The 27,921-nt window shown below is 38.3% G+C and overlaps 1 protein-coding gene across 1 annotated transcript in view; it reads right to left on the bottom strand.

Annotated features, from left to right (window-relative positions):
- Positions 1-25,351, bottom strand: part of NLGN1 (neuroligin 1) — an 831,070-nt gene extending 805,719 nt beyond the window's left edge. The window contains exon 1 of the mRNA XM_036930902.2: positions 24,781-25,351. The gene's annotated coding sequence lies outside the window, so the exon portion shown is untranslated. The remainder of the gene's footprint in view (positions 1-24,780) is intronic.
- Positions 25,352-27,921: the final 2,570 nt, after the last annotated feature.

Here is a 27,921-nt window from a genome sequence, read left to right as displayed (position 1 = left end):
AAAAATTACTTCTATTTTTTTCCACTTAGAACAAAAGTGAACTAGTTGAAAAATTTATTTAATCATTGTCTAACTCTAAATCAGTGTTTCCTAAGTGAGGCCCATGGGTCTGCAGTCACCTGGAGTGTTTGATTAAAATGCAAATTCTCAGCCCTCATATACATAGGTAATTCCTATGCATGCTAAAATTTGAAAGCCACTGCTATAAAGAGCTCATGTATTATTTCAGGAGTGAGAATATGAAATTAGAATCTACTTTGCTATGCTTTTGATACCTTTAGAAAATGTTAAGAAATGAATGAAAACTTCAGGGGAGAATATTTTCAGTAACAAGTGGATCTAAAATTGTCCAATGTGAATCAATCATAATAAATAGTTTTAATTATATAATTCTCCTTCCCACCTGACCTCCACCTTCTAGTTAAGGATTCTGGATTAAAGCTGGTTCTAAAATTCTGTGTAATCACTTATTACTATTTCTAGAGTCTGCAAGGAAAAAAAAAAACCTAAACTTAAAGATCAATCAATATGTGACTAATTCTTAAATATATTTAAAAGGTCCTCACTTTTAAATTTCATAATTTTGACTTATCTCTTATCATAATATATTAATCACAATATAAATCAAAAATAAACCTTAGTACTAAACAATAAATTTCATGGACTCTTATTTAAATAACTTTTTTCCTGCAAACACAAATGCACAACCTAAAACAAGAGCTTTCCAATGTCAAAGAATTGCTACCTTTTTAAGAAAACTTCCATTATGCATACAATGATATGAAAATTAATGTTATAGGAAAAGTCCATCAAGATTTCATCTATGCCATCTACATAATCACTGTATAATTAAATCTAGGTAGAAAAGCTCAAGAACTTGGTTGGTTATAAATCAAATACCATATAAATAAGCATTTCCTATATATGAAAAATAAAGTGAAAATGGAAAAAATAAAAGAAATATTCACAATACAAACCAAATATGAGGTGGCTAGTAGTCTAACAAGAAAACCAATAACAAAGTATAAATTTTACTGAGGGGCACAAAAGATCTGGCTCTCTTCCCCGCCCCCCACCCCTTATTTTTCTTTACTAAACAATCAAGCCAAAGTAACTGGGTAAGGCAGAGAAAGGAAAGCATCCTCATGGGGTTAGGCAATGGACCCATGACAGCCCAGATGATGGTACAAGACCTTGTCAGGGTGACGAGGCATTTCACACAGGAGACAACCCAGTGTGGGGAGTCAAAGGCATACGTATAGACATGCTCTATTTTTGGATAGTGGGGAAACCTATATACATATTTTTGCTAGATTTGATAAGAAAACTAGCATGACTAAAAACAGATATGGACTTCCTATCTGCCCAAAACTACTCTTTCCTCTAAAGAAATAAAATGAGGTATAAATAACAACAATAAAAAGGAAGCAGCGCCCCCTGAAGAAATGCCTGGTTCCAGGGCAGTAGAAGGGAAGTACAATATGAGCCTGGAACATCTTACTATGCCAGAAAGCAATGTATTGCTCCAGCCATGACAGGTGCATGTCAAAAGGTCACAAGGTCTACCCTGAAGTGCTCCCGCTGGTCTATCGGGAAATTTGAGCATAAAAAGAAAAAAGAATGAAAGTACTTACTGTAACCCATTAAATAAAATTGAGTATCATGAATACATTCTGATAACTATTAGTGAATTATTAATTAAAAATTAGGTGGCAATGGAATATTTACACAGTGTTAAGGTCTATACTTCAAAGTAATTATTAATTACAGAGGGGAAAAGAATAACTTTACAGGGAAAAAGCCTGGCAGATATCACCTTAATCAAGCACCACATGAAAGAATGCAATGAGAAGAACATAGCATCACTTCTGTGATATATCCTCCAAATGATGCAGGCTCTAAAGCTAAACATGAGGAAACATCAAATAAACCCAAACTAATTGACTACAAAACAACTACCTTGTAATCCTTAAAAGTGTCAGGGTTATAAAATCAAAGAAAGATTGAGAAACTGTATCAGATTGAACAAGGTTAAAAAGACATGGCAATTAAATACAAAACATGACTCTAAACTAGATCCTTTTGTTATACAGGACAAAAGTGTTTTGGAACACAACAAAAACTAACAATTTCTGAGAATTAGGTGGAGGAATACATCACTGTTAACTTCCTGATTTTGATGGCTAGGAAGAAGAATGTACTTATTTTTAGGAAATGCACACTAAAGTATTTGAAGGTCAGATGGGCAACTTCTTTTCAAATGGCTTAGGAGAAAAATAAGCATTTATACCCTGCTTGCAAATCTTCCATGGTTTAAAATTGTCTCAAAATAAAAAGTATACAATAAAAAATGATTTGGAAAAAGTGATAGACTGGGTTTTTTATTCTGAAAATTCAACAACAAAGATTATTTAAAATTTAGTCAGTTAATTAAATTATAATATTATTTTTAACTTAAATATTCTACAATCCACCTGGAAGAAAGCATGGACAAAATAGTAAGAAAATATTTGAAAAAGAAGAGTAATTACGAAGGACTTGTATTACTTGATATTAAATCAAGTATTACTTGATATTTTAAAAAGTATTCAAAATATAGAATAAATTAAAACAACGTAGCATTCCAAATAAACAGATCAGTGAATCTGAAGGAAAAGTCCAAAAGATGCAAGTATATGCAAGTATTTGTACATATTAAAGAACGCATTTCAAGCTAGTAGGGAAAGATGGGCTCTTCAATATTGCTCTCTAGATCATCATCATCTTGTCTTCACAAGTTCTAGATAAAAACTGAATTGTTAAAAAAACTCAAAACGTAAAGGTATCTAAATAAAATCAGGCTGATATGTGTGTAATGTGGCATCACAGAATCTGTTTGATGTCAAAGAAGACAAGCCTAAGATTTATATTCCAGTAAAAAGCATAGACAATACATGAGAAAGACTAGATAAATCTCAAAGAAGGAATTCATTTGGCAAATAAATATACTTTCAAATGTTTAAATTATCAGTAATGAAATGCCCATTTAGATAATGAAAAAGAAGATTACACCTACTGGATTGGCTAATATTGAAAAAAAATGTAATGTCCAGTATTGAAGAGGGCACACTGACCCTTTGCCAACAAGATTATGTATGGCCACCACTGCTTGGCGGGGGGGCACACTGTGAATATATACTAAAAGGATAGAAAATGTACATATCCCTCACCCAAAAAATGCAACATCAAGCATTTACCCTAAGGAAATAATCAAACAACTGTAAATATATATGCAATGTTTGCTATTAATAACAGGAAAAAAAAGAGACAATAAAAAAAATCAAGTAATTAGGTGTTAAATTATGTCATTAAAGCAATGAGCTAATTTTGTCACCAAATAGCCCAATATTTCACATATAAGTATGAGAAATAAATATACAGCACATCATAAAAAGATCATTTTTGTATGTGAAAGTATATGCATGTATATACATACATATTCAAATACTATACACATATACTCTCAGAGTAAGAGAATTAGAGAATAAAAGAAAGAGAAAGAAGGTGGGTGGATAAAAGGAAATATTTCAGGATGACAGGATTCTAGGGGTTTTCTTCCTATCTGCACAACTATATATTTATAATTATAAAAAAGCATGTATTTCTTATTTGGTAAAAATAATAAAAGCTTTAAAAAGTGAGGAAAAAAACCTGAGAATTCATAAGGAGGTAGAAAGTTTACAAACAAAAGTTTAAAGAAGAACTGAAACATCTAAAGAATGTAGTTACTTTAAATTTTCATATTATTCATTCTTTTCATATTTTGCATTAAATATCTGCTATGCAACTGACATGTAGCAGAAGTATTAAGATACAAAAGAATTGTATAACTGATAAAGATCCAACATCGTATCTTTAAAATTGCAAGTCATTGTTGCAAGCAATCTGTTATAAATTATTATATTTCTGTGTCTTGTATAATATAAAACTAAGTAACTCAAAAGAATTAGCATTCATATTTGATACATATTTTCTAAAGAGACTTTAAATCCACGATAAAATATGAATTACTAACTTTAAAGAGAATGATTGTTTCCATGAAATTAGAAATACTTCTATGATTCAGATAATTAGGCAAAGTAGTAAAACATTCTTTTTAAATGTAAGTAAATAAGAGAATTTAGTTGAAATGGTGTATCAAGAACTATTTTAAATAATTTTAGTGAATTTTTAAATGATTGTCTAATTTATAGTTTTAAAACAGAAAAAGAATTTTTTTTAAAGATCATCAGAAAAATTATTTTTTAATATATTTTCTGCTGACACAAACTCTCTTGGACTTTTATAGGATATTTAAATCCAAGGATATGAATGACTAACACAATGTAATTTGTGTGGCCACAGGGAATACCTTGTGACATGTAAGAATATGTCCAAATGTAATAATACCTAATATAAAAAGGTAGATCATTTTCTATAAACAAATAACACAAAACACTAATTCCAATAATGGATTCCTAAGGCCACCAGTTTGTACTCACAAAGGGTTTTAATTTTACAATTATAAGAGCATATATTGATATTATTGAACATAAGAATTGGATTAAACCCATGGTTATAAAAGGATTCATTCTATAAGAAATTCTACAAACATATCTGTACACTTCAAAATAAGCACTTGGGTATTCTTAAATGTCTATTATTTGCAAAAGTGGATCTCCTCACCCCCCATTTCCAATCTTGATTCCTACATGTTCTGAAATGATATTCAAGTAACGAATAGACATATTGTTTTGCATGTACATTTTTACATGACTTTTACTGGGCAAAGTCTCAGTACTATATCTGACAGAAGTCTGCTTTGTGATCAAAGGCAGTATTTACTGCAGTCAATCAGTCATTTAAATTGGGAAAGCAAAACAAATGTGAGTTAAGGAAAACAATTCACTCAGCAGAAGCTGCTCCTTGATGCCTTGCTTTCCCTGTGGTTCTTCAATGCTGTCTCTGAAGATAGGGTTATCAGTGACAGAACAGAATTAAATCAATCAAATGAGGTGATACATACCCTATATACTCTGTCACTTGCTCCTCCCATGACATGAGGAAAATGTTATTTCCATTTTACAGATGAAAAATGAGGCTCAGAAGGATAAGCAGCTTGCCTAAGATAAGTTTTGGGGATGGGATACATACCTTGAGTATTTACCCTTGTTTAACTCCCTTGGTTATCAAACTCAGCCTCAAGGTTTAAATACCATCTGGATGCCAACAACTCCCAATTCAACTCCAGTCTTAGTTGCCTCTTTGATGTTCACACCAGGTATGCATGTAGGAATTTTGCACTGTCTGTTCCCTCCACCCAAAGAGCTCTTTTCCCAGATGCATTTATGGCTTGCTCCTTTACCTCCTAATGTCTTTTCCAACTATCCCCTTCTCAGACTTACTCTGACCATATGATTTTGACCTGAAATGACACCTTCCCTCCCCAACATTCCCTACACCCCTTCATTGCTTAGTTTTCTCCATGGCACTTACCATCTTTAAACATATTATACAAATTATTTATTCATTTTGTTTATAATCTATCTCCCCTGAAGTAAGACATGAGCTCCCTGAGCACAAGGACTTTTGTCTTTTAGTTCACCGTTGCAGCTCAAGAGCCTAGTACTAAGCTAGCACCATAAATATCTTTGACAAATGAATGAATAAATATAACTTTAGATTCTAGACAATTTTCACTATTAATCCTGTCTCATCACCACACTTCTCCTTCCTTTTTATTTTTCTTTCATTAAGGAGGATTTTACCCTTAGCTTAAACACCTCTGTATTCATTGCCACAAATTCTATGAACATCTGATTGTTCAGCTGCAATGGAATCTTCATAAAAACATACCATGCCTTAACCAACCTGAATCATAGCATGAAAATACATTCATCGTTTAGACAATGAAACTGCATTGTTATCAGCCATTTCTGCCAGATTCCCATCTTGATACCTAAATTCTTTATCTTATATTACTCTCAGGGAGTAAGAATATATGACCAGAGAAATCAGCAAAAGGAAAACAGTGAAGTATGAAAGAATCTGGTGAAAAAAAAAATAGAGTGAATGATAAATGCAAAGAGAAAAGAGAAAAATTATTTACCAAAGCTCATCAATAAAGATGTATGCTCATGACAGGGAAATTAATGTTTTAAGATCTGGATCTTGAAAAAAATTTATAAATATATAGGTAATGAGAAGAAAAGGTAAAGGGTGGAAGTCACCTGAAATATTTAACTTAACCAGCTACTAGTGAAAGGCATCACCAACTTTCAGGGAAAGCAAGTCAATATCTGTCCAGGAAAAGCTGAACTAAGAATGAAAGGCAATGAGCCTTTATTGAGCTCATCCTACATCAATGCATTGGGCACTTAGCAACACATTGATGCTCAAAGAGGTTAGTTAACTTATCTGAGATCATAAAGTGGCCAGAAATACAGACTGGATTAGAAACTATTTCTGTCTGATCTTAAAGCTCATTTATGCAGTTCAGAAAGCAATACATTTTCTCAGCTCTAGGTCAAAGCAAAAGTTTTTGAAGCCAAATAACAAAGATAACTGGGGTAAAAAAAGAGGTACTGTCATACCAACTACCTACAAATCCAGAAAAATCCATCCCTTTGTTTATCTGAATACCCCATTCTATGGCCCTAATAACTGGTAAACTTCTACTCTTCTTCAGGGACTGGATTCAGGTGCCCCTTTTTGTTACAGTATCACCCATCATCACCAGATCATATTTACTACCCTGCCTATTCAATCCTACCAGCAAAGGTTGAGAGAAGTCTTCCAGTAGCATGTCAGCAAACCACTAGGGGAGGCATCAGACAGTCCATCAGTCTTCCATCTACTGTGAACCCATGAAGGTGAAGCTCTCAATCTGCTTGATATTAGGAATACAGAGCTAAAAGCACAAGTCCTCCTGACTTAGGCCATTTGGGCTGCTATAATAAAATACCACACACTAGGTGGCTTATAAACAACAGAAATTTCTCACAGTCTAGAGGTTGGACATCTAAGATCAGGGGGCCAGTTCCTAATACCATCACATTGGACACTGCGATTTTAACATACAAATTTGGGCTGGGCAGGGGTGGGGAACACAAAACAGTCAGACTGTAGCACTTCCCTTTCATGGAGTTTAGATGGAGTGAGGAAGACATATGACAATGGGCTGCAAAAGCAGAGTACATTTGAGAGTACAGCTTGGGCATGGGGTGGAGCAGGGAGGGAATCAGGGCCAATAAAATACCCAGTGCTAGGGTAGACACGGTGATGGTGATGGAGAAGTTAGAACTATGTACCACCACCTAGATGAGTTAGCTTGAGGAGGTGCTGAGAGCAGGTGGTAGGACCTTACCCTCTCAGGTAAGGTCCAAGGGCCCATCTCTGTTAAAGCATCTTTTTACAAGGAACCAGCAGATATCCATTAACCAACTGGAGAACAACAAAATAAGAAAAGAGCCTCTGAAGCAAAGTAGAAGTCAGATTATAACTGATGTGTTCCACCCCCAAATTCCAGAGCCCTTTATGAACCTATTTTATGTCCTTGTGCTCTCAGGAAGTAAGGTGGGATCTTACTCCAGCCCTAGCTATTGCTCCATTGACATTAGCTTTGGGAAAGAACTACAGAGGCTGAAAATTAGGAGGGACGAAGAAAGACAAGGGTAAAAAATAATTTTGCATCCATTATACTTCGAAGTGTTTGTTTGCAAACCTGCCGAGTCATAACCAACTGTAAGAAAAAAACTAATTGAAAGAGATTATAGGTATTCAAAATACATAAAGACCATTTTCATAATGGTTCTTGAAAGAAAATTATTCATGCTAATGATAAAGAAAAAAGGAAAGAGGATAGGAAGAATGTGGACAGGGCCAAGTAAAGGGTAGAAAATGAAAGGAGAAAGGGAAAGTTAAAAGGGGATAATGGCACAGAGTAGGAAAAGACAAAGAGCAAGAAGAAACCCTCTGCCCTTCTCTTTCGTAAACCATTGATGAACCACCAGATTTTGCTGCCTCACAGCTTTGGTAAACACGGTTGGGGCATAGAATGGGGGACAAATGTTTTCAGGATTCCTTCCTTGTAGCCAAACAGGTCTGTCCATTCAGCATAACGTTCAATCACCGCTCCTTATAACAATGTGACGCACAGATGACTGTTAAAGGATTTAGCAATCCACAAAACTAAATAGATAGACTGATGATGTATGAGAGAGAAAGCCTAACAATGTAACTCTAAACTCTGGGTCTCCAAATTCCCCAGTGTTTTCCATACCTTTTTAGCTGTAAAATATACAGATTTCACTCCTTCAGTATTTCAAACCACATACTTCCACAAACTGATGTGAGTACACAGAAATTGAGTGCTTGGGCTTTGAGATATCTTTCTCAGAATTTCATGGATTTATTATTTCTGAGATAAACAAACTCAGTGGACTCTACCACAATAATCTCACCTAGTAATAGCTAATGTCTATTTTACTTACACACCTTTATGTGTCAAGCTCGGCACCAAGTGCTTTATATACATTACACCACTCAATTTCCAAAGGTAGAGTCATCCTTATCTTCCCTTATAAATGAGGAAACTGAGGCTTACAGAGGTTAAATAACACAATGGTAAGGCTGGAATTCACATATAAGGCACTCTGACTGTAAGCCTATACTCTGATCACTCCACTGCCTGCCTGCATTATAGGGTGCTGCCTTCTCCTCTGCTCCACTCAACAGCATCCTATATTCATACAGAATATAGAAAGAATATATACTTAATAGTATATAAAATGCCTTTTCAGACTTTGACTCATTTGATCCTTATAACTACTTTGCAAAATAGGCATGGATACGCTGTCTTTCCCATTTTAAAGGTAAAAACATTAAGACTCAGCCAGATGAAGTAGCTTCTGCCAATCATTAACACATGGCAAAGTTTGAACTTACAGAAACATCATCCAGCTTCAAGTCCAGTGCACTCTCCACTGGGTCAAGTTCCTTTCCATCTTACTTCTAGGAACAAGCAAGATTTGTCTTCCTACTGCTAAATGACTTGTCCACGACTAAAAAAAAAAAGGTTGAGAGAAAGAGATATAATGCCTGTCAATTGCCTTAAATTATCACCCCTCCCATCTCTTTAGATTTAAATAGCAATCCCTATATAATAGGGAGCTATAAACTTGCCTATTTGTACTTAATGGTTTTTTGCTGAATGCATTACTTGAAGGTCCAGAATTTAACCATATACTACTGAGTTACTACACTTCTTCAGAGGAATGTTAAATCTAAGTATTTAAAATCACCCTTTAATCACAATTAGCTTGAAAAACAAATTTGGTTTTCAAGATACTCCAAATGTTCTGACTTTGCTTGGTAAACTTTGAACCAAAGACCAAGGAAAGTTTCGCTCACTTTGCAGTTTTCTCCTTCAGTCCCCTTGTTTCCTTCTGCATCTTAATGTGAGTTTTTATTTCACTGTATGTGTGTAGGGGCTCCAGGGGAACTTCTTTGATGGGGTTTTCATATGTGGATGTCTTAGTGCCTCTCCCCTGCTATGTCCCAGGATCCCTTCCCATGTCAGTCTTCCTTTTCCCTAGTATTTGTCTTTTTAGGTCCTACAGTCTTCTCAAAACCACTCATTCTACTGCTTGTGGTCCTGTTCCAACATATCTGTCTTCAAAGTGAGATGTTGCTGCCCAAATCCTCCTGCTTTGCTCCCCTCAAAGACAAAAATGTGCAGGTCTTTTCCCTTGCAAGGGTTTTACTGCTAATTGTAAGTAGGAAAGAAAGAGGGGAAGACCACGGAGAAGTAACACAATGTTGTTCTAATTTCTAACCTAAGCTCCTGATTTCCCTCTGAGGTGGCAAACTGGAGCCTCCATGTGCCCTCTGCTAAACAAAGTACAGAGCTAACCCTGGGAAGGTTACAAAGACAGGACCACTGACACCTTAAATCCATTGGTACCCAAGCTGCCTGAGCATTGCTCCTTCTCCAGTCCAATTCAAATATTGCTATTTGATCCTTCCCAGGCAGGTGACTGGGTCTTCTACCCACCCTACCAATGGTCTTGCCCAGATTTTTGTGTACCCTCAGTAAGAGTACTGCTATAGTCTAAACGTTTGTGTCTTGCCACCACATAAATTCATATGATTAGACCTAATCCCTAATATGATGATATTTGAATTGGAACTTTTGGGAAGTGATTAGGTCATAAAGGTGGAGCCTTTGTGAATGAGACTGGTGTACCTACAAATGAGACTCCAGGGAGGTCCCTTCCCTGTTCTGCCATGTGAGGACACAGTAAGAAGATAGCTGTGTATGACCCAAGCAAATCTGCTGGTGCCTTCACCGTGGGCTTCCCAGCCTCCAGAAGTATGAGAAAAAAGTTCTGTTGTTTCCAGTCTATGGTATTTCTGTTATAGCAGCCAAATGAACCAAGGCAGGTATTATATAATAATACCTCCTTCTTGCACTCAGACCCATGGTTGGGCATTCCCCTCACTTTCTCTTAAGCCAGTGACACAGCTACCATGTTGCTGCCAGACATAGTTCAGGAACAATGAGGTGTGAGGATAACTATTTCAGGTCCTACATGTACCTCTCCTCTATGGGCTTCCTATTCTGACATGTCAAACAGCCCGATGCAACCTAAGTCTGGAGATGCCACTAAGGCTCTCTGGGGACACCCTCTCTGTGCAAAGCACACCAGCAGCTCTGCCTTTGATGGCAGCCTTCCACACTACCACCGCTGGTGCTTCCTCCCTCTTCTGCTTTCTACCTTCTTGCCTGTGGGGGACAGATCACCTGATGTCTCTAGGTCCAAGGCTTCTCACTTGACCCACCGTCCTAGCCCAGAACTTCTCTAGGCTTCTGGGGTAAGGCTTTCTAAGGAAGCGCTAATCAATGCCTGCCAGATTCCTGGCAATTGGCAAAATTCCTATCAATCCTTTACTCAGTAATGGTGTATCTTTCTAGACTGAGAATTTAAAAAAGAAGTTAAAAGAAAATAGATGCATGAACAGAAGACGATAGGTAGGGAATTGATAGGTAGATGACAGGCAGAAGAAACAACTGAACAATAAGCAACAAGCATCTGTTTGCCTTAGAGGCAAATGCATATACCTAGTCCCACAGTCAGGAGGACATTTGATCAGAGTCACACTGCACGCTCCCATCTCTCCCCACCCCACCACCAACCACTACCCTAACAAATAGATTCGATATGGGCAGTTTATCAGAGAAGCAGTTTGTCTGGGGTGGCAGTACAGGAGAATGAAAGACCATTATAAAGAAAGAAGGATAAATACTGCCAGAGAGTCAAGTGCAGCCAATCTTCACTCTCATTTTCCCCTTTCCAGCTGTAGCACAAACCACAGATAATCAAGTACTGTCTTGAAGAGAATGCCTCTTCCACAGAAAGGAACCTGAGAAAGCACTCAACACTATGCACTACAGACAAGCTTACCTGATGTCCTCACAGAAACCCCGGTTCTATTGTTTCACAACAAATTTACTAGTGCACATTTGTGTGTGCATGTTTGTGTGTGTATTGTGTGTAAGATGAGGGGGGAAGAGAAAGAATGCATTTGAGCACTGGCTTGTGCATCTAAACAGCTTTACTCTTCATCTTTATTTTAGGTAGCATCATTTACAGTAGAAAAACAGCAAACTGGCAGAAGTTTCAAACATACAAACTTGTTAATGGTATTCTGCAAAGGGACAATGACAGGATCAGAGAGAATACCTCTTGTTCCAAATACAATTTTACAGTTTGCAATATGATTTACTTCCTGGATTTCAGCCAGGCAATTACTATTCACAAATATTTCAAGTGGGAGAAATGAAGTGGTTGCTACTAGTACCATAATTTGGAATTGCTGCTAACAGATTTTACATATGATCAACTTTTCTGCCATCTTTCTTAGAAAATGCAATAAAATCTTAGTATTTCTGCATTTCAAGCCTTATTGTCAGCCTTGCTGATGCCTGACACAAAACTGTGTAAGTGGCTCCCTCTGGTGCTGCTACTAGCATTATTTTATTCACAGCCATAGATGTAAATCAGATTAGCTAGGAAAGGTAAGTAGAAACCCTCAGGGCCTACATGACTAAAAACGTCTCTTGGGTAAATTCCACTTGGAATAAAATCAGATCAAGGGTGATGTCTTTTACAATATGAATAAACACAGCATCTTCCTTGGTCTTTTTCCTTCATTTCAAAGGGAACTGCAAAAGGCATGTTCACGAAAACTGGCCAGCGTCCCTCATTCTTGTTGCTAAGAAAGCTAATGCCCCAAGAAACTACTTAATTACTTCTAATGGACCTCTGTGTGACCATCAGTCACAGCCCAGGACTCCACTTTGACCTGTGGCCTACATAGCAGTGATTAGGGCAAACACAGGGTCACAAAACGTCTGTTGCAAGAGGCAATTGAAGGCTCCAGAACAGCGGTTCTGAATGGCAGTGGGGAGGAAGCTGGCAAAATCTCCTTCCGTGGCTTCAGTCCCTAACTGTCTGCAGGACTATTCCTTCAACATTAATTTCTACCCACAGACAGCCAGTGAAATCTAGGCTCCTAGGTCAGTCACCAAGTGCGAAGCCACAGCGATTAGTCTAAGGCGATCTGTAGGCTCTCCCATGTTGATCTTGCCCTCCTTTCGGCCCGAGAGACCGCACATCCTCCCTGATGCATTTCTCTGAAGTGCAGCATAGCCTCCAGCACCAGCCAGAATGTAAATGCATCATCACTCTGTACCCTGAGAAAACAAGTGACCATATGTAGCCTATGCCAGCGGAGCTCTAACTGTGAAGAACAATGGCTCTGAGTCAACAACAGAATTAAACTACTCCCTCTTGTGAAGCTCTTCTGAATATTTTAAGTGTTGCCTTGAAAGTGTGGGATTATGTGCAAGCATAAACATTAGCTTAATGTAATTTTTTGGTTTGGAATATGCCAGAGTGAAAAAAATCAGAATTGAAATGCAGAAAATAACATTGGTATAAATTTAATTTTTTCATGTGTGATTAAAACATGATTGAAGAGGCATACTTTATGTATAATTAAAATTGCTTTGTAATTAAAAGATTTAAGCATGTATAGAAAATGATACAGCTTCGTTTGGAGATCTTACAAAGGCGCCTATTAAACACTCACTCCCTAGCAAGCCTATGACTCAAATGTTTTCACATTTTAATGCTGATAGAGTCCTTGAAATTTTTTAAAGCTGCCAATTTCACTATTTCTAAATGCTTTATCCTTCCTTCCATGTGTTAGTAAAATAAAAACAGCTCTATCTTCCTTATATTAGCCAAAACAGAGATGCAGAACACTCTGTATCTTAATTTCAAAGGCTCTGGGGAAAAAAACAAGGATCCCGGGAATCTTTAAGACATGGTTTGACTTATCTATGCCTTCTCCCCTGTACTTACCACCACATCTGACCTACTACGTAAAAGGTGGGTGATAAATGGCTATTACTAAGTGAGCAGAAAGTGTGTTTGTGTATACGCCTGATGAGTTATAATGGTATTAAGAACACTTCTGGACATTTTTCAATGTGTCAGGCAAAGGTGCTATAATACGTTATTTCATTTAATCCCACAACATCCCTATGAGGTTTATCAACCCTACTGGACAGATACATAAATTAAGTCAAAGAAAGTTGGAAGACTTCACAGAATCATGCATTTTAATACTATCTCAGCAAAAGGATCACCTTTTGAGCTAAGGAGTGAGACAGAACAAGTTTGTTGACCTCAAACTTTTGACTATCTTTTTAGTCCCTTTCCCATACCCCAGTACCCCGACCCTCCAGGCTCTTCAGGAATTGCCTCTTGGCCTATATAGGGCCTTAAAGCATCCTTCTGGTAAGATCTGGCTTGAATGGAGGCTTCATCTCACTGACAGTAGACCTGGTTTAGCTTCCCATCTCTCCCCATCAATACCTGTCTATTTTACATTTCACTCATTTTAGCTGAGTACCACATGAAGGAGGGAAAATTTCAGGGACATATTCATCCTAGATGTTGGTAGCTAACATTCACAATCAGGAGACTTTTCCATAATCCAATGGTGCAATGGCAAATCTTGAATTTGGGAACTGGTTTTAGATACAGAAAAGGATCCATGGAAGAGGCTGCAAGGATCAAGAGGCATAGATACAGGGGGGAAGAAAAGAAAAAGTATACAGACTGATAGATGGATACTAGATTCACTTTTCTGGTGGCCAGGAACAGATTTTCTAGTCTTTCCCCTTTCTCATCTAGAGTGTATGAGTATGTATAGTCTATATGAATAACCTTTCTGAGAAAAGTTCTTGTTTCTCCCCATGCTTTCTCTACCAGGCTTTTACCTAGAATTTTCAGATGATGATAGATGATTAGATAGATAGATAGACAGATAGATAGATAGATAGATAGATAGATAGATAGATAGATAGATATAGATGATAGAGAGAGAGAGATGATAGGTGATAGATAGATAGATAGATAAATAGATAGATAGATATGATAGATAGATAGATAGATAGATAGATAGATAGATAGATAGATAGATAGATAGATAGATAGATATAGATGATAGATAAATAGATAGATACAGATTTGCTGATTTTAGAGAGCCATACATATACATATATATAGTTTTCCAAGCTGGAATATGGCAAGGGATTTGAAGGATATTTCAAACTTAAAGATGCTCTGTACACCATCTGCCTCTCCCTGATAGACTATTCCATTCCAGTGAATGGGCCTTCTTCATGAGCTATATTAGTATGACCTTACGCTCTTGTTATTTCCAGGTTTACATGGTAGAGAGAGGGGCCCATATGGAGAGGTGGTTTGTGAAGTTTCATGCTTCTTTGGAGTTTTAGAGAAGGTCAGTAAAAGAATGACATTCTAAATGAATACCATGACTATGCCCAGTGTATTTCTGACTGGCAGAGTCATCATGTACTAATTTGTGAGGAATTATGTCCATGTTTATGAAATTCTGTAGAAAACATGCTCATGCTCCTTGGACTGATTCCTTCCATCTTATCCAGGTGATGGTTATTCTGGCCACTGATTCCCAAAATGAGCTGATGATTTTTACAGCCAGTGAATTCAAAGAGAGTCAGAGGGGACATATTAATTTCATGTACAATTTAGTAGAAACAGAGGAATATACCTCACTTGAAACTGCATCTCTTAGGCCTTAAAAATGTTGCAATTCTTTAAGTGGTGATGCATGAACTAGAGCTTCTCTCCCTTAAGCAAATGGTATATTTCAATTATAAATGTCCTGTTATCAGATCTGAAAGGACTTACAGAGTACTATATTGAAAGGGAACATGGGAAAGAAGATATTCTGGGGGGCAGAAAGTTTCTAGCACTTCCTGGGGAGAGGGAGTCCAGTTTAGAAAACACTATCTCGGGCAGGCTATGGAAAGAATCTCTTTGTCTGATGACAATCAAATGATCTCATATTGATTTGGTATCAACCAGTTACATGAATAGATATATGTTCAGAAAGTTGTATTTCCCATTTTATTTATTTTCTGATAGAAATGAGTTTCTGCTGATATGAGTAATATGAATGACTTTTTCCAAGGACATATTTATCTCAAGATAAGTATATAATTGGTATTTCTGATGTGTAAAGGTCCTAAACCAAACTACTGAACACAGAATGAGATCTATCTTTTCAATAAGCACCTTTCTTTTCTACAATAGTATTTCTCAATGAGTGTTTTTTTTTTACTTTTGAAAAAATCTAGAATGATCAATTACCTCTGCTCTGTATTTTATTCTTAATTTTATTGCTTTTGTTCAAGCAATGTTTTTCTCCTCCATTTATTCATATCCCAATTTCCTTCACTAATACTTTCTTCACTAAACCTTCCTAAAAATAAAGCTCCCTTCTTTATACTTCTGGCAATTATTGCCTATACTTCTAAACTAGTAACTCTATAATCACAGACATATTTCACATACGGTGCTGATACATGTATTACTGTCCTGTATATAAAACTGATGCATGAGAGCATTACATGAGAGATATTCTGGGGGGCAGAAAGTTTCTGGCACTTCCTGGGGAGAGGGAGCCCAGTTTAGAAAACACTATCTCGGGCAGGCTATGGAAAGAAGAATCCAGAATTGGCATGTTTGGGTCCAAGCTCTCTCTTTGTATAAATTGAGCAAGTCATTTCTTATCTTAGTTTTGTTACCTGCAAACTGAGGAAGTTGGCCTGTAATTGTTTAAAATATCATTACAGCCCTTTCAGCTTCTCAGCTGGAAATACATTGTATAGTTATTGAAATTTTTAAAAATGAATTACGCTTTTTTAACAACATGTTTTACGGATCATATAAGGTCAAAGATTGTAATTTTCCCCTTCAAGTCATAAATAAGTGATTGCAATGTAAATACAATTTCAACATTATATTTAATGGTCTAAGACTCTAAGCCATTAAATAATATTCTCCATCTTAAATACTAGTATCTTGAATATTTTTCTATGGACAAAGTTACCTAGGTACAGATTAAAGTAATTTCATTAATTATTCATAATAAATCTACTTGTAGTAATATTATATCTCTATCTTACACATTTCCTTACTTGTATTAAAAGAGAGCTTCAAGACTATCTTGTAAAAAAAATAAGGATTTTTCTTCATGCTCTATAAATCAACTCACTTTTATGACAAAATAGGTAGGTAAGAGGCAAGTGTTTTCTTTGCAGTGACTACTGTTACAATAAGAGAAAAGACAGTGGTACCTCTGGAGGGCTTGTTATTCATCAAAAAGTAAGTACCCAGCTTTCTGACCACTTAAGAGCAGTGGCAATTTTCAAATACAATACAGAGAAGAAACACCGTTGTCTGTGGAATTGTATGATAAGAACTGTCAAGATATATCCACAAATAGTACCATCTGACTGATCCAACCCAAAACTCCTCTTCCTTTTATTCATTATTTTTTAAAAATCAGTGGTATGTGGTTGAGTAATGATAAAACAAAAAAAGGAAACTTCATTTTTATCTGCAATTTTCTCTTGCCTTTTACTGATGACTCTTTTTAAGCAGAACATTTATATTTAGTGATAGTTAATTCCTTGTGGAAGTTTCCTTTGTTCTTGATAAAAATGCATTTTCTCCTTGCCTCTTCCCATTTTTGGCATTCTTTACTTGGCTTTGATTATTCAGTAAGCTTTCTCATGCAGTGTGTTTGAGAAGGGTCCTAAATCCTAACTGTTCGGTGGAAACTTCTGCATTGTTTACAGTTGTTTTAAAGAACAAATAAGCTATGTATGTGTAAACCTCCAAAAAACTGTAAAATCTTAAAGTTCTAAAATACACAATAAATCTTAACATTTATACAATATATGCCTTAAATTTACCAGTTTAACGTAACACCTCTCTATTATTACATGTTGAGATAATACCAGCTTAAATATATATTATGAACATTCTTTATTACTGATTACCTTTACCCAAAACAGTCCTGAGAGCCAAAAGACACATTTAATTTCAGTTAGTCCAGCTATATACATTTTAAACATGGAAACCAAGGCCCAGAAGGATGCAGCAAATTACAGAAAGTGACACAGTTATTAGGCATCTATTCTACAAACAAATGTCTCTTGATTTCTGCTCCTGTGTGTGTGTGTTTCAGTCTTACCATTATTCACTTGGAAGACTAGCTATATTTTATTTATTGTAAGCTGGGAGTGTGAGTAGATAATAAAAAGGGATAGAATTAGATTTCAATCATACTGTTTAAGAATTATGCAGTTACCTCACACAAATGCTTACAGATTAATAAAATAATAATCATTACTGTATTAGCTTGTTTGAAAAATGAGGAAAAATATATCATTAAGGTTGCCATACTTCATTGACACTGACATACTTTTTTTAACTTTTAACATCTCTGAAATCAAGATGCATTTTATAATTTCTTATAGCCCAGTAGCAGTGGAGGCATAGTTGACATTGACTTTGTGTGTGAAAATTGATTGTATTCCTCTTGCCATGACCAGACAACTACCACTCCAAATATTTCAGGACAATTTAAGAAAGGAATATGAGATCTGGTTGTTGTCTGGAAAATCTTCTGTTGTCACATTCTAGTAAGAGCAACAAAACACCAACACCAAATCTTTCAGAAGGTATCAGCTGCTTGGAATAAAACCCTGAAGACAATCATGGAGCACTCTTAAGAGATGGTCTATCACCAACACACAGATTATTGTCAGGAAAAGCATGAGCATGTACTGCTCTGAGTCAACAACAAAAAAAATCAGACGAGTAAGAATCTGAATAGGATAGACAAAGTTTTTTGAATTCTTAAACCAGTACATTGATTAATAACTTTATACACATGTACGAGTTTAGTATATTTAAAAATCAACATCTCTTTAGGCCTAAGTTCCTTTCCATGAAAATATAAAAAAATTCTAAGTGGCAGGAAAGCACTGTGTAATGATTTTATCAGAGTGATTCTTCTTTCTAAAGTGTACATAAAATAATGATGCATCCTGTAATCAGTGATTCCTTAGTTTTGATGAAATATGGTGTATTACATATATTTAAACATTTTAATTATATCAATATATAGTTAAACATTTTACTTAACATTAACAGGCCTCAGGAACTTGCAATACTTAGGGTCAGTGCTGTGAACCATACTTACTTCACAGAGGATTTGTTCAAGTTTAAGACACTGCCCAGGTCCAAAGGAGAAAAGGCCAGATGCTTAGAAAACATACTCCTCTGGTGGTCTTCACTTGATACCAGAGCGCCCACTAAAAGGTGAATCTATTTAAAATACCATTTCACTGTGTTTCCACTCTCAAATGTATCTTCCATTAAAACAAAGTAAGAAGCATCTGTTTCTGACCCTAAACACAGACAGAGTTACTAATTATCATTTTAAGTTTGATTCAAAACCAGTTCCCTTGGACGTGAGAAGCACAGGTCAGAGGTGGTTGCTGTGGTGCAAACAGCTTCAGGCATAGAACCTGAAAACAGAACACTGGCAGAGGAAAGATGGGACCCTCTGAAAATACAATGCAAAATGCTGATGGTAAGCTGGGGAGTTAGCCAATGTCCATCCCAAAATGCTTTGAAACAGAGAGGTACCAAATCCATTATTTTCTAGTTTATGGTTGTTTTATGTTATATGACCCTGGTGTTAAAACTTATTTGCCCCTTAACTGGAGAGAAAGTCACTGGGTAGGGATGAGGCTATTGGAATTCTAAGGCTAGAGGGAGAAAAGAAGTTGAAAAATACTTGTTATCTGATCATAGAGCAAAATATGTATAATAAACTTCTCCACTTTCCTGCCTTAGTTTCCCATCTGTCTGCAAACCCACCATGTATCTCCATCAAAATGACACAAATACCACTGGCACCTCCTTTCCCTGAAATCCTATTGCACATGTTGATAGGAGCATAACTCATCAGTTTATTGCACACAATATTGTCTAATTTCTGAACATATATTCATTCAGGAAAAAGACATTTACTGAGTGTTGTATGACAGTATTAATTTGCTTATACATGCATATATACATGTACACATATATTCTTCCTCCTTCCAAAAACAATTTGAAGCAGCTTGCAATAAAAATGCCCAAGTACAATCAAACCTTGAAGCAAAGTTTAAGTTTAAAAATGATTCAAATAATGAAGCAGAGTAAAAGGAGATGGTTAAGAACCCCTTTTTCTATTGACCACAAATTGTCTCTGTGCTTCCATGAAGTCAAACAAGAGAATGAAAATAAAGGCTTTCCTTGTTTAGAAAAAAAAAATCATAATGTTCAATGAAAGAGATACTCACTGGCATGTGAACTGAAAATCAGATTCCTCCCTTAGGCCCTCCAAGAAACTAGTTATTAGAAGCAAAGGGTAACAGTAAGTGGGGATAACTGATATCAGGTCCTTCTTTAAGGGAGTAATTGGCAAAAGGGTTGTTATTTCTCACATTCTTCCTGAATTATGATTGTAAGATCATGAGAGAAACAGATAATCTTTCTTTACATTTAGTGAGGACATGCTGTGGTTTAACTATGATTATATGACTTAGGTCTGTTGTAAAGTTAGGGCTTTGGATTTAGACATGTAATGTAGCATAACTTACATGTCTGCCAACTGTTTGCCAATCTTTTATCCAGGACCCATTCCTACATTTTCTGATTCTCCAGGTAGTATTAAAAAAAGCTCTGAAATTTCATAAAAGCAATCATTCCATGTCATAAGGATGCAGTCTGACATGTATATAGTCTATATCCATGAGTTCAAAGACAATTTAATTCTTTCCTTTACTTGTGTACAGGTGTGTGCATGTGTGCATCCAATTCTAACATAGGAATTCCATTTTATAATAAATTTGAGGACACAAATTTGTGTCACAATTTTGTTTGGGATACACTGTTTGGTACCCTATGTTACAGTGATTGCCTCCTTCCTGCCAGTTAACAGGAGCTCTGATTTTGTCTAAGTATGACATTGCCAGGTCCACAGGTAAAGCAGACCTCTCTCTCTCCAGCCCCAGGGGAAGGGACATGATTGATCAAAACCAATCACACAACACATTATCTATATGCAAGTGATTAGTTTAGGGTTGGGCCTGTCCTAGTTTTAGTCAATCAGGCATAAAGGGAAGTCAGCTCATAGTTTCTGGAAAAATTTTCCTTCTCATTTCCTTAAGACTGTCTCTCTTTTCTTTGAGTATGATTGTTTGAAGAGGTGATATTTGGCACTGTGATAGTAATATTGTTTATCTTCTTTCCAAGATGAGGAGCCTAGAGAATTATAGAAAAACTGTCCCAGAGCCCTAACTTCATTGAACTGCTGAGTTAGTGAACCAGGGACCAGCATGCCTCCAGAATCCTTGTTCTGTGAGATAATGAGAGAGTCTACTGCTCAGGGTGGCTATTCTGTTACTTGCAGGCAAAAATTTCCTAAGAGACACCCTATGTTATATTCCTATATTCTACACAGAAATGAGCAAAAAAATGGCATTCAACAAACTTTTAGAGAATAAAAGACAAGGATAAGAAGAAAAAAAAGCACTGTAATCAATCAGACAAGGGCCATAACAGAATGCTGATATCTTCCCTATAATGGTATCCAGTAGTAATTTTTTTTTTTACCACACTAAGGTAAGTTATTGAGCAACCTAGTTATTATCACCCATGCTAACACATCTGTACAATAAACCCTTATTTTACTGGCATGTGCTTTCTAAATACAGCATTACAAGGTAGTATTAAAAAACAGATCTCCATTTTTATCTTCTTTGACATTCCTCACAATTGACCACCATCTAATTTGAAAAATGTATGGCATACTTTTTTGCTTTATTCAATAGACTGAAGGAGATGGGGTGCTGACAAAAAAAAAAAATAGGAGAAGTAAGATAAATCCATTCTTCCCAGTTATTTTCCAAGTAAAATATCATCTAGAAGGGGGGGAAAATCACCGTATTATCATACCTATTGTATTAGTATGTAGCATGTGAAAGAACTGTCTCTATCTTCTCTTATAGCTGCTTACTTTTTCTTTACTTTTTCTTCTTTCTAAAGTATTTGGGTGAATTTTACATCTTCATTTATTCCATCTTGGTGGCAAATACTCCTAGTTTTCAACCGCAAATCCCCTTTCCTTACTCTTTTTTCACAGATTCTGATTTTCTCCACCATAGTGGCATATCACACTACAAAATACATTCCCAACCTCTATGTACCTGGAAGTGGCCATCTGACACAGTTCTGACAGTGCTATGAGAATTGAATCCTTCAGGGAGAATGTCCACATAAAAACAGACAAAATGTTCAAGGAGAAGGTTTGTCGGCCATCTTCTCCTTCTTTTCCATTTGTTTTTTAAACAATCTGATAAAGAATGCTCTATCATTTATTAAGCAAAAGCCAAAGAGATCCTCACCACCACAGCAATGCAAAGAAAAGGGCAGAGTAGGAAACAAGGAACTGCTTTCCTTCTAGCTTAAGAGTAATTGTTGTAAACCCAGTATGATTTTACCAATGTCTGGAATACCCCTGATTGGCATAATTGCATGGGCGGGTGGGGGGTTCTCCTGGCATCTAGTGAGTAGAGGCCACGGACACTGCCCGACATCCCACAATGTGCAGGATGCTCTCCCACAGCAAAGACAAATGCTGATAGTGCCAAAAGCAAAGTTAAGAAACCCTGACCTAGAGTACTTTGTTACCTTTCTTTGTGTCTAGAAAGTAGACATGATGCTGGAGACACAGCAGTGACTTATGACCATGAGAAGAAAAGTACTACATGACAGAAGATGCCTGATCCCTTGATTAAATGTTCAAGCAACTGTCTTCTCTTGAGTGTTTATTATGTGAGATAAATAACCCCGTATTTTGCTTAATGCACCGTTACCTCATAGCCAAATGCCTCATAGCCAAATGTATTTCTAAATAATTCATTTATTATTCACTTATGGTCTACTCTGTTCAAACATGGGGCTAATCAGACATGAAATCCGATTTCACTCAAGATTCTGAATGAAATCATAAAACAGGTATGGTTTTTGACCTCTGGGAACTTACTACCCAGGGGGAGCAAACCAGCAGAAAGTGTGGTAGGTGGGTTACTCCTGGCATGAATAATGTGTTCCGGCAGTTTAGAGTAAGGATACAGGAAGAAAGTGGGATGGTGGAGAAAAGACCACTCTAAGGAAACAAAATGGTCTCTTGCCCTACAGTCGCTGTCGGGGGGTGGAGGATGGAAAATTATTCACAAGAAATATCAGCATAAGCAAAGCCAGAAACCTAAATGGCACATAGTATTGGGGAAAACAGTTTTATGAATGGAATAAAGAGTAAATTGGGGAGGATTTCCAGGTGGAAGTTGTTTTAATCTAAAAAACTGTTAATTGTGAAAAGAGCTTAATGTCATGAGCAGTCTGGACATTAGCATCCAGGCTATAAGGAATCATTGACCATTGTTAATAAGAGATTTGCGAGACCTGTGGTTTATAAAAAAATGAGTTTGGTGAACTGGACTTGCGTTGTTCCATTTACAAATAGTTGAAATGTAACTGAGGAATCACATCTTCCTATTTGCAATGTAGTAACATGGAAACAATTCCACTTCAAAATATTTAAAATATGGCAAAAGAGTATTAATGAACTGCAGTGGCTTCAAATCTTACTGTTAATTCCACATGTTTTGCTTACAAAAGTTACAAATTAGTATTTGTTGGGTAATTCATTAAAAAATTGCTTTGTATAAAAATAAGAAAATATTCTAAATATAAACTGTTTGCTAACAAATGTTTAAAAATTATTTGTTTCAACACATAGAAAACCTGAGAGATATTTGTCAATTATAACTAAATCCGTGTTAATACTGCCCCACAAAATGTTTTCAATAACATTAAAACTTATGTGGAAAATTTTTTTAAAAACTAGCTTAGCTTTATACCTGTATTGTCTGGCTCTAGCTATTTAATTATCCTGTAAAAAATTACATACCTAATTTAAGGAAATCTGAAGGAAGATGTAGATTCTGCCACTGGATAACCATGTGGAAATAATAAAAGTAGAACAAAATATGAGAAGTGCAGGGTTGGAAGAGACTTGAGAAAGTTAGGGAAGTTACCCAGCCAGGCAAAGGGTCATGAAGATTTAAATAATTTACCTGTAGCAAATGGAGTTCTCTGCCTACCTTCTGTGAGTGTATATTCCACCTTCAATTTTAAAACAATTCAGACGTTTATATTTGAAGATATCTTATACATAAATATACAAGGAAATGTTCACAAAATGAAACCCCACTGAGAGAATCAGGTTAAGGTTGACAGAAAGTACTGCGGGGTGGAAGGAGGGACCCTGTGGAAAGCAGGAGAGCTAAAGAGGGCTTTCCTTTACACCACATTGCAGGACCTCTAGTCTGCTAACAGACTGACTCCCTCAATTTCCAAGCAGAAATGTTAAGAGGACTGGTGACATTAACTGTAGAATAGCAGGCTTACAGAAAACAGTTACTTCTTTTAATCAAACCATGTAATCAGAAGGCCTGAGTAATGATTAACTTCCACTTTCTCGGAGAATCACTCAATCACTCATCAGTGCGAGTAGACTTGGATTCATTTTCCGCCAAGGGCACAATAGATTTAATGTTTTTGTACTTAACATTAAATATTTTAAATGCATACATGGCCCTTGCTTCTGAGCTCATTTCAAATATCCAATATTCTGCTAGGTTGCAGTGGTTTATTTAAAAAGATATACTTTATAGGTTTTAATCAAACACATGTACCCACACCTTTCTTTCCTCAGTGATATTTTTGTATCTATGAGCCCATGTATAATTAAGCACAATTAATTTCTGAGAAATAAATTAAGGCCCTGTAATTTTCATGTACAGCACGAGAATTTATTTAAGCAGAAACAATCCACTGCTTTCAGTATAAAAAGAATAAAAATGAGTATATTAAGTACCTATGAAAATGCAGAGTAATAGATACAGGGTTAAGCTGTCTGAATTCATGTTTCCTAAGTCCTACATGTATCACTACGGTTCTGGAAATGAGAAAAGAAATAGTATAATACCGCTGTGGAGGCCAACTACTTATGATTTAGAAGAATCACAAATGAGCCAAATATCAGACACATAATTTTCTTCCCCTCTATTCCCTAACACACTAACAACCTCCTTCGTAATATATTCCTGATTCAAAATCTCAATTTAAATCATTTTAAATTCTCTGCAGGTGGTTTTCCATTTCTACTTACAAAGCATTGTGCTGGACGGTCAGGAGCCACTGAAGACCGTTTTAAATGTTTGGACTACCTTCTCTTCCCAGGAGGGTTTATTGCCCAATAATACATAATCTATTAGCTGCTCATCGCGGGGGCTCTAGAAAGTGACATCTTGACTTAAACCACGCAGATGTGAAAACCACTTCGCAGGAAAGGTGGGTAAGAGCAACTTTCTCCTCCCGGTCCAACTAGGTAGCGGAAGCACCCCCGAGAACTAGCCGGAGGGCCTGAGGAGAGCCGGTGGCTGGTGGCAGCTCCCACGCGCACCGCCGGGGCTTCAGGCGAGGGGTTTCGGCGGGAGGCGGCATTGTTCCTCCATCTGCTCAGCCTCCGAGCGACGCCAGGAAACCCTCCCCGCTCTCTCGCAGTCTTTTCCTTATTCTTTGGTACCTCTCTGCCGATTTCTCGGCTCTGGGTCTCGGTGGTCCCTGGGCACAGCTCTAGGGCGACAAGTGCGGTGACCGGGGCGCCGCTCGGAGGCGCTGGAGGCGACTGCACGCTCCCTCCCTTCTCTCCGGCTCTTGGCGGCTCGGGCCGGCCCTCCCGGCCGCGGCTCGCTGCCCCGCGGCCCCTCCGCACACCAGCGCCGCGCTCGGCGCGGGCAGACAGGCGGTCACGCGCTGACACGACGCCCCCCGCCCGCGGGCCGGGACTGAGGAGCGAGGGTCAGGGCGCCGCGGGGAGGAGGAGCCGGGAGCCCGCAAGAGGAGAGGCATCTGCTCCGGGAGCGCCAACGGGGAACGGACTGAGGGGGCGGGAATGGAGAAGAGCAGCGAACGCCCGCCCGGACGGGACGGGAGTGTCGTGGGGGCAACACGGGCAATTTACAAACCGCTGGGGAAGGAGAAGGGAGAGAAGAAAAAATAATGGGAAATCCCTAAAGCTCCCCAAAAGGTCGAGTATGAAAACGCGTCCCCTACACGGGGAGTTAATCAGGGACGGGTCGTGGTGTAAAGGGTGGATTTTAAAAGAAACTAAGCATCGTGTGTTTTTTCCCTGCAGTAGACTCTGCTCCATCTCGCTGAACTCTAGTGAATGACCCTCCAAGTGAATTGGCTTTATGCAGAAACAGAAGCTGAATTTCCTCCGCTGTGGACTCCTCCGGATGTATCGGTTTGTTTTTAAATGAAACTAAGCGTTAGGGAGGTTCCATTAACTCCAGTGCTAAAGAAACCACCCAGTTCATTAAAGTTCATTATTACTTATTGCTTTTATTTTCGTCAGAGGATAAAGGTGAAGGGTTGGCACCAAGATATGCTTAAAACAGCTATCTGGGTAGCATTATTTTTCAAAAAGACAAATGGATTTCCTAAAACAGCTAAAAGGGGTTTGGGAAACTCAGTTACTCGGCTGGGGAAGAGGAAGACAGAAGCATTTAAACTCTAACATTAGACGACTAAACCTCCAACCACACTCCCCCCAACCCCCAACCCCCCGACCCGTCGGCACTGGAAAAGGGTAAAGCTTACAGAGGAGAAGCGGGCAGGGTGGGTGGAAGGTAAGGAAGGAGAGGAAGAGGCAGGGAGTAGGAAGTTCTCGGCAATCCCCGGGATTAAGGTAAACACCGGAGGTCGGCGGACGCAGGAAGCTCCCTTACCTTTCTAAGCCCCGTTTGCACCTGATCTGCAACCATAAATACTTCGAGATGCTTAGTGTGCAGCCAAACGATGGCCGAATGTTAAACAATTCTTCACGCTCCCTCCCCTTTTTAAAAAACAGGCTCTAAAGAATGTTAATACTGTTCTCGTTATCCATCGGCTCCAAAACATTCCGCTTTGTTGGGAAGAGAGACGAAAACCAAGCGCCTGGGCAAGCGTATATGTATTTATAAATACTGCGGTCGGTATATAAACACATATACGTTTCCTGCATATAAATCCAAAAAGAAAAGCACCACAAATGCGTCTGAAAGAGGGAGGGGACAGGGAAAAAAAAACTTGGCAAGCCAAATGTATCCAAAGATTTCGTATCAAGAGCCACCTGCTTCAATATGCAGACATCCCAAGATTTAGATGGAGAAAAAATTAAAAAATAAAATACCCAAGCACACACTTGAAACTGGAAGACGCCTAAAACGCGCGGAAATGGAAGGGATGAGATCTCCCTAGGGTACAGATCCGTCAGCTAAGTGAGCAATCGCCTCCGAAAATCCCAGGCGGGGAGGTGGCTGCAGATGCGTCCCCTGCTCCGGTCCCCGCCGCCGCCGCTGCTGCTACCTGTAGACACACGCACACACGCGCGCACACACACAGCGCAACCTCCTCTCCCTTTTCTCGCAATCTCCGTGGCAATGCCGGGTGCACGATTCTGAATCAAGCTAGCCCCGTCCTCCAGACCCGGTCCTGCCCCCTCAGAGCCTGGATTCCCTCCCCTGCCTCCTCCGCGCCCGTTTAGTGCCCAGCATTCCCTCCCTTGTACGCCCCCTCCTGGGGCCGGGGCCGCGATCGCAGTGGGGGTGGGCTTTCGGGGTCGTAGGTCCGGCGGCCGCAGAAGTGAGGCAGCTGGTCCCTCCCTTCCCTAGTTCCGCCCTCCTTCCCCTCCTCCCGCGGCGACGAGCCTTCTCCGCCCTCAGCTCCGGAGGCTGCAGGAGGGATTAAGGGCCCCGGGCGTCACGTGAGACGATCACCAAACCCCTCGGAGGAGCTAGTGAGTGAACCGGCTGGGCGGCGGAGCCGCGAGGCCTCGGCCGCAGTGAGTTAGTTTGTTCTCGGCGTCATTGTGCGCCCCTTCCAGGCGTTTTCGTCCTGGTAACTGAGAGCGGGGAGTTGGAGGAGGCAAGAGCCTTCTACTGTGCCTCTTCAGTTGTTGTTTTGTTCCGCCTTGATAGATCTCTTGCCACCAAACTACCCCCCCACCCCGCCCCTTTTTCTGCTTCCACCAGCTGGAGGCAGAGTAAGCTCCAAACTGTAGTGTCTGTTGTAGCCCTGTTTGGGGAGTAGTGTACATACATCGCCACTGCGTATGGCCTCTTCCCCCGGCTGCTCCCACATCTTTTGCCGATAGATAGGTGATTTTTAAAGACTCATCATAGCTAACCAGTGTTGGCTTTTGAGACGAGTGTAACTCACTACACCATATTTGTTGATTCCTACCAGCTTCTGTATGAGAATTTTT

Source organism: Manis pentadactyla, chromosome 1 (assembly GCF_030020395.1).
Source record: "Manis pentadactyla isolate mManPen7 chromosome 1, mManPen7.hap1, whole genome shotgun sequence".
Taxonomy (NCBI): domain Eukaryota; kingdom Metazoa; phylum Chordata; class Mammalia; order Pholidota; family Manidae; genus Manis; species Manis pentadactyla.
This window is presented reverse-complemented; position numbering and strand designations above follow the sequence as displayed.